The sequence below is a fragment of the Ornithodoros turicata genome, chromosome 1 (assembly GCF_037126465.1).
Source record: "Ornithodoros turicata isolate Travis chromosome 1, ASM3712646v1, whole genome shotgun sequence".
In the NCBI taxonomy this organism is placed as follows: Eukaryota; Metazoa; Arthropoda; class Arachnida; order Ixodida; family Argasidae; genus Ornithodoros; species Ornithodoros turicata.
The window spans coordinates 160,155,698-160,164,188 of record NC_088201.1 but is presented as its reverse complement, the minus strand read 5'-3'; positions in this window follow the sequence as shown (position 1 = coordinate 160,164,188).

Sequence of the window (8,491 nt, the reverse complement as noted above, 5' to 3'; positions counted from 1 at the left end):
CTACTGAATGGTGATTGGCTTACCTGAATTTGTCGCTCCTAATCCAGGCAGCAGCTTCAGACAAGACACACGACAATTGTTGATTTCAACCTTTATTTGGTACAACAGCGTCCTGGTCCAGCTGTGGGTAGGTTCAGCTGCATCAGAGAGATCATTGGTCCATAATTCTATGTGGACATCTCTGACGCTCATTGCTCACTTAGCTCCCTCGGTAGATTCCAACTGTTATTGGTTCATCTAACTGCAAGTGGTCTGCTCGTTAGTCCATCTGACTGCAAGTGGCCGCTCACCCAGCTCCTTATTGGTTCTAGTTGGTCACAGCTCCCTCATAGGCTCCAACTCCGATTGGTCCATCTAACAGCAAGTGGTCACTCACCCACTGCTATTGATTCATTGAACTGCAAGCCACTCATTGGTCACTCACACTCATCTCTAGACGAGATAAATTTAACTGTGGGAGATTGTAACTTTTACCATAAGATAACTTTAGCGGGGGTCATACACTGGTAGGCTCCAACTGCTATTGGCCCGTGCTAACTGCATGCCTCCACCCTGATGCTCATTGGTTCACAACGTTTCTGTGCATGCTCTGATGGCGCCGAAGAAGGTTCGCTACACATTTAATAGAAATTATGCTATTGGTCCAGCTGCGTCATAGGGCACGGCTTGGTTCTGCTGAGGCTGGCCCTGATTGGTCCATGCTACATACATCGTGGCGCAACTCTTTACTGGCTCCACCCACGTCGCGTTGATTGGTCCATTCTAAGCCTACTGACTTCTATGCCAAACCACGCTAAGCCTACTGATTGTCCCTTCACACCGAAGCCTACCGATGTCTGACCCTGATTGGTCCACGCTAAACCTACTGAACAGTGATTGGCTAGCCTATCGCTCCTAAACCACAATGCAGCAGCTTCAGACAAGGCACACGACAATTGTTGATTTCAACCTTTATATGGTACAACAGCCTCCTGATCCAGCTGTGGGTTGGTTCAGCTGCATCGGAGAGATCCCGGTCATCTCTTGCGTTCATTGGTCACTCCGCTCCCTCGATAAACACCAACTGCTATCGGTTCATCTAACTGCAAGTGGTCTGCTCATTGGCCCATCTGACTACAAGCCTCTCATTGGTCACGTATGTCTAGAGCTCCCTAACAGGCTCGAACTGCACTTCCACACATCGCTAGACCCAACTGCTACTCCCTCTAATCTCTAGATGAGATTGTATAAGTTTAACTGTGTGGTTCATACTTCTAGCAAGAGAGCCAACATTAGAAGCCAAATCTGCTGCTGAACATTACAAAACATGAATACAATTTAAACATGACTTAAACATAACATAATTTAAAAAATACAGGTAGACGCGTTTGCACTGTTATCTGTAGGATAGGGCGAGCGTTTTTAATGGAATCGCCTCGTGAACCTAGTGAAGTCTTTGTTTTGGACAGGGTATTTTAAGAGTGCCCGACGCCAGTCCGGTTGCGGTGCATTTGATACGCTTTCCTGAAGCAGTGTGGTTTGTTCTTGTATTGTGGTTCACGCCTTTATCAGTAGAAATGAATATGAATGTTTGTTTGTTTGTATGTGTCTGTCACGTTCGTAGCGTTGTTCAAGCTTAAGATAAATTGTGTGTCCTTTTTCTGTGCTTTCTTCTCGCAGGGACAATGCAATTGAGCATTCATCGACGTCTCCTTTCTGTCGCACACCGATGTATGTCGACTCCGCTTTGAAACACCATTCATTCAGTTTTCAACATCGCAGCGCACAACCGCTGCGTATACTTCGTTGGAGAACGAGCACCACCGCGCCAAACAGATAGCACTGCGCTGCCTTCCCAAGCAAGCAAGGAAGCATGCGTGCAAGGCGGCCCGGCAGCGCACGCACAGCGGCACAGGCCGGCAGTGGAACACAGCCACTCCGTTCGCGTTTACCTCCTCACTCTCCACCAATCAGCTGCGTCCTTTTCCTCCATGCGCAGTGCTCTTTAGCAGATCTAAGTACGCACCCGCGAAAGCTTCTTTTTTGAAGGTATGTGTAATACATTTTCTTGAATATCGATTTTGTTGTTTGTGTGCGTGTCTTCTTTCAAAGAAAAAATTTTGCGTGAATATCTTCCAAATGGAAATGACACTTTACATGTAGATGTAACTTTCAATTTCCACTATTTATGATGCTGTATGTTCAGATTCCTTGCGGTGCATTTTAGATAGATTGCATGTCGCATGGTAGGCACTGATGAACTGAGGAAGAACCGAGGAACTGAGGCAAACGGAGACGGATAGCAATACATTCAAGTCGTGAACCGGAACCGCAACAAACGCGCGATAAAGTGAGTGTTTACATATCTTCAATGGTATGCTACTTCCACCAAATTTCTGTTGTTCTGTTGCTTTTCATTTGACAACGTGCATGTAGCTACAGCCCACCAGACAGAGTATTCATCCCTCTGCTGCGACAAGTGTCTCTCGTCATTTTTGCTTGTTCGAAACGTGTATCCTTATTACTCTTGGCATACATGGAATTCCTAACCATTTTTTAAGACTCTATGTATTCTAGTGGTCACAGCCGTCTGCGTTTTGAGTGCTGCAATGGACTTGACCGCAGGTAGAAAATTACTTTCCTAGATGCACACGTGCTTACCCAATTTGGCAATCATTATTCGGAAATTCGCGTATTCTTTCGTATTCTTTCTCTGCTTATCGTTCCTGAACTGAATTTTATTTCTATGTGCATTCCTCCAGTGCTTCAAGAAAATATCAGAGCAAGGCGACGAAGGCAGAAAGAAAATTATGAGAGCCCGTGCTGCACTGAACGACAAATGAAATTGTCCGACAGGGTATTTAGAGCCTGATGACCTCAATAACAACAGAAAGCTAGTTTTGGAGCACGAACTGGTACTACGGGTGCTCGGTATTGTTTACATCTTGAGGTCCACTCTGTGGGAAGCTCAGCCCCTGGGGTAATCACAGGCCTCAAGCACTGAGGTAGCCCCAGGACTCCAAGTTCTGAGGTAACCCCGACTCCTCGAGGTATGACGCAACGTCAAGACTTCAGAGCCCTGCATGGGCCGACTTTTCCTGGCGCGACCCAGCCCGGGATCATCGAAAAATGGCCAGACCCGGGGCCGGACCTACATATTTTTATGCGGGGCAGCCCGCCTCGGCCCGAGGCCCCAGTGAATAGAGCCCGGCCCGGCGACTCAGCGCGTAGATCCCGGCCTAGTATTTCCAGGTGTCACGTACGCGGTTATCCCACAAGTCTATACGTAACTTTAGAAGAAGAGAAGTAGACGGCCACAAACGTACAAGAACTGTCACCATAACAACACAAGACCAAATTAGATCCAGGACTCAAGCGGGTGAGCGGAGATGGAGGATGCTGTCGACAAACTCCTTCTCCCAACCTTTACCCCTTTCACCAAGCTTTGCTAACGTGTTTGTGAAATACGCGAGGAGTCAGGAGCAAAGTAAAGTAACTTTGAGAATTTTATAGAGAGTCGAATCACACGCATAATGCAGTGTCCCTTGCTTGTTTTTGCAAATATATGCACAGGAATGACGCAAGCACGTGATGGTATGAACTAGTAGCCCTCCATTGCGTGGAATTAGCTGCGTGACCCGGTCGAGCCTGACTCTCCCAAACATGTCTGTCTGCACGAGAGCGGCCCGCCGTGGCAGCGTCTGGTCTGACCTCGACCGGGAGAACACAGACAATAAGAAGCCCGGCACTGCCGGCGTGCCGGGCCCGTGGAGGGCTCTCCATGTCTCATAATACCTCAAGACCTGAAAATCTGAAATAACATCATGAATTCTTTTCGGTAGGGATGTGCCATGGAAGGACCATCAAATCCATTTTTGCTGTTTTAGGAAATATCAAGCTAAAGTGTGCGGAATCTTTGACCCATCTTGTAGCATTACACCTCCAAAGTCGATTTCCGTCTGCACACCACAGTCGTCGACTGTCTTCCGCGTGAGGCGGAGCGCGGAGACCATGAAAGTGCGTGTGTTGTTGCTAAGAGACAGACACCAGAGCTCGTAGTTATGTCAATCACTGTTGGAGAAACCGAAACTGTGATGTACTTTCCACTATGAGCCTTATGTAAAATTGTGCGCCATCTTTCGCCACCAACACCAAACCGGCTTCAGCGCCATGTTTGAGGATAGTGGTCATTAAGTTTGGTTTCCTAGCACTGCTGGCTACTCGACGGGAACCCAGGAAGTAAGCAGTGCACCATTATTGCTTTGTGCCCCGCTGTACACAGAAAGGGAATGTCCGACCAAATGGTGAAAAGGCGTGCGGTAACTTTATTGCTGTCAACGGATATTTGAGTGCGCGCGTGGTACGAGAGACGGTCAGTCCCGGCCACGCTTGTCGCTTCGTTGCGAAGTATGATGCCGAAAACTAATTATTAAGCGATCCGCGTCGAGAACGTGCGCCAGCCAATATCGCCTGCCGCTAACATGCCTTTTTTTGCGTCGTGCCACGTGCTGTACCGGCAGGAAACTGCAGGAACCACAGCATGACTCCATTTGCGGAAGATGTCCGTGGAAAACGCTAACGACTACTTGTCGCGTTCACTCAAATCTAGTCGGTAGTAACCCTAGGCCGCATTTATGCATTTCAAGGGTTCAAGGGTTTTAAAATTTGTTACATCTTGAAAGCCTTGGCAGTACAGCTCTATAGGCTAGCTAAACACCTAAATGAATAAAGGCCAGGCCGCACGGTGCGTTTTTCTTGCGTAAAAGCTGAGTTTCCACGCCCGGCGCGAAATTTTCTACGTCACAGCTGGTCTTAGCGCGTGATTCACTGCATCAGAGCATGTTCGATATTTGAAGTTTTTACCAAATACAAATCCATTACAAAGGAACGCACTCACAAACAACCATTTCAGGACGGAACAGGAAGGAGGGGAGAATGTTGTCAACACTTCGTAAAGCACATACGCGAAAGCCGCTGTGCACGCAGCAGCGGGATTGGCGCCCCATGCGGTTTGACAGGCGTATCTTTTCACAGTGCGTGAACATGCAGAGTTTTACGCAGCGCGATATTCACAGAAACACTCGCCATGCGGGCTGGCCTTTAGGCGTAGTCGTGTGAGCGCGTAATCTTCACCGACAGCGTTAATATTTTTCGTGCTCTTGGAATCTTTAAGCGAATATTGATGATAGGATACGATTTGATTCATAATTCGATCTGGCGGCTCACGTGCTGAGGTAGTTCCCTTAACATGCCCTTACTGGTTTGCTGTATTTCCTGGCTTCTCTTCTTTTTACTTTGTATTAAACTTATCCCCCCCCCCTTTCTACGTTAGGATTTCCATTGGACATGTATTGGGCACTTCTCCTACCTTACGCCAATTGTCGAAAAAAAACATGTGCTGATCATCATGGAAGCAGTGGAGAATATTTTTATTCGTTCCATAAGTCTTGTTGTCTTCTCTTCCTGCTAGATGTCAAAAGAATGTGTCGCGGTACCAGCGAACCATAGCCAGAGCGACCTTCATGTCACTCGGGAAGAGTTTCCCTTCCCGGAAACAGCGCTGTAAAATGAGAACACAAGAAGTGATGTCAGCAGTATTCTCACAGCCTGCGTAGGAATTTTCATGTCATGACGTTTGAGAGTTTGTTCGTCATCAACTACAGTGACTCGCACCGGGAGGAGACTCGCTGAAGTTCTACTCTCGAGCACGTCTAGCGTTTGATGCTTGAATCTTATGGCGAATTCGGGTGGTTATTTCGTGGCAACACGGCCTAGCGCTCGCAAATTCCTAGCTCGGGGGCCGAGCTGAATCACGTAACCGTTGTCACCCGAACATGAGTGCTAGGAATCTAGCGGTTTTAGTTACTATCACGCTAGGGGCATCGCGGTCGCCCGTGTTCGAGTTCTGTCGTCTGCTAAACAACGTAATTTCAACGAACGGGCCAATGAGGGCACTCGCCACCGTTGCAGTGCGGATGTGACGACACCGGATATAGTTGAGCAATCTGCTGCTCGATCGTTTTGAGACAGGGCAAAGAAAAAAGTGCTATCTGGCAAATTCCGAGCGCTCGGAAAGCGCCACGCGAACATGCGAGGCTGCTTCATTCTGACCAAGCGAATAGGACTGCTCGGGATCTGGCAATAAAAGTTGCTACGAAATGACCACCCGAATTCGCCATTATAGCGGGTTCATTGCCACGTGGATGACGCCACGATAGCCGCACTGCGCCACTTTCGCCCACCTGGAGTCGACTCTGTCCATTCTCAAATTGCTCGAGTCGATACAGCGAACACTAACCATAAAAAACGGTTGTAGTCATCTATCCTATGTGTTTACGTTTATATTATTACCGATTTACAATATTGAAGACGTTTAATGTAACACCACTCAGCGGGCGAGCGATTGTGGTTGTGCACAACATTCAGATGGGAGCGAGTTTGCGCAGCTGTTCAGCTAGACGAAGTGCGGCTTCACCAGTGCACGCAAGTATAGGACAGCAGGTTAATACTGTGAGACGCATCCCAGGAAACCAAGCGTATCAAAATGAGGATATATTTCAAACGCAACTGCTGCTACCGGTACAACAGTCGACGCGCACGACAACAGTATGACGTGATAGACCACTGATGTACACCTTATACTTACTGAACCTTATCACGACCTTGAAACCCAGCGGCACGTGTAAGCACAAGGCAAAAATAGACATCTCCCTGTCTGGAAACAAATGACGTCATAGTGTTCGACAGCGCCACCAATTTGGTAGAGTTGAACTGCACTCGAAGCTAAGGGGCGAACAATGTTCCTCCCGAAAGCCACGGTCTTGAGGGGATTACGATGATCCTTGAAAGGGACGTGACCTTCGGTCCTATTTTTCTTTGAGTAGGACGCAGCGAACAAGTGCCCATTCGTGAAACACAGTCCTACCCTTCTGATTTGTTTTGGTTTCAGTCCCGTACTACAGGTACCCTAACTACAGGAACCAATGGAAAGCGTGAATGACTCTTATTCGATGATTGGGTGCAGTAGATGACGTACTTCAGAATCAACGTTATTAACGGTCTACTAACACGCTCGGTTACTCAGCAATTAGTGAAAATACACGCTTGTATATGGCTGCAGCTACCTAATCATTGTAGCAGGACGGAAAAGTGGAAAAACTTAAACATATTTCGACTTGAGTTCGAAATGTCGCAACATTTGACGGTAAAAACCTGTAAAACCGCATGAGAATTGCACACAGGAAGAAACAAGACACTATGCACTAAGTCGCAGAAAAGCGTTGCGCGGTGTCTATGGAGCACACAAATGACAGTGCCACAAAGCAACACTGACGTATTTTACGTTTCTTTTTGTTTCTCCGACTCTGCTTTTTTCTTTCTCATATATTCCCAGGTAGTGCATGGTGGGACAGTAGACGTCTAAACATGGCCTAAACTGATACTTTAGGGCTATGCTTAAATTGAGACGTGTAGTATACTTGTGTATAGCCCTATCCGATACATACCCAAGCAGCACAGTGTACTGAAAGTGGAGTGCAATAGGGGTGGACGGGTATGTGGAAGGCCTTGAAGAGACTCGTGAAACTAAAGAAAATTGAGAAGACACATACCGTCCACCCCTATTACACTCGACTGTCAGTACATTGTGCTGGTTGGGAAAAGAGGTCTATAATGTATCTGAGAGACGTTAAAAACGAAACATTTATTTTTAGACGTCTTCTGGCATGTCATGCATACACCATGCACTAGACATGCTTCGGACAGTCAGCTTACCTATCCTTTTTTCTGTGTCACTCATCTCGGGAAAAGCCTGCCTGCAAAAAGCCTAAAAATGACTCTGTACCTGCCGTGATATGGGCTCCTCGATAGGCAGGTGCTAACACACGCAATTGTTTTCTTTGTTCAGCTGGGAATTGAGCCACCAAACTAGAAAAAAAACAATTCTTGTGACTCATTTTGCCCATTAGGACACCAACATTAAACGTACGAACAGAAAACATCTGTAGCAAGCTCTAATAAAATCGCACACATATGAAGCATGTGTAATGTCTTTATAAGCTCTCTCATGGTTGTATGGTCAAATGGAAGGTAATAGCCAAATCGAAAAGTACCATGGGCAATCATGGTCATATCTGGCTTCAGAGGAGAGAATAACATATATCGCTAATATAACAAACAAATATATAACAAATTAATCAGTCGCTTGCAAATGCAGACAAGTTTAGGCCGGCTGGCTTGTGTGCACGATGCACACACTCAAGCTTTTTCGCCATGACTATGGCATATATGTCTCTAAGTATGTGAATCACCAAATTCAATATGTGTAGTTAAACCATGGTCACGCACGTACACTGCTGCCGCCCGAACTTGATAAACAGAAAGAATTCAACAGCCGGAAATCTGATTGAGGCAGTGGGTCAGGCTTCCGGTTCTTTCCAAAGCTGTCCTTATTTCGGGCCATTCCTTTCCCCCTCTGGTTCGACTCGACTATAGGAGATTCGTCTGATCAACT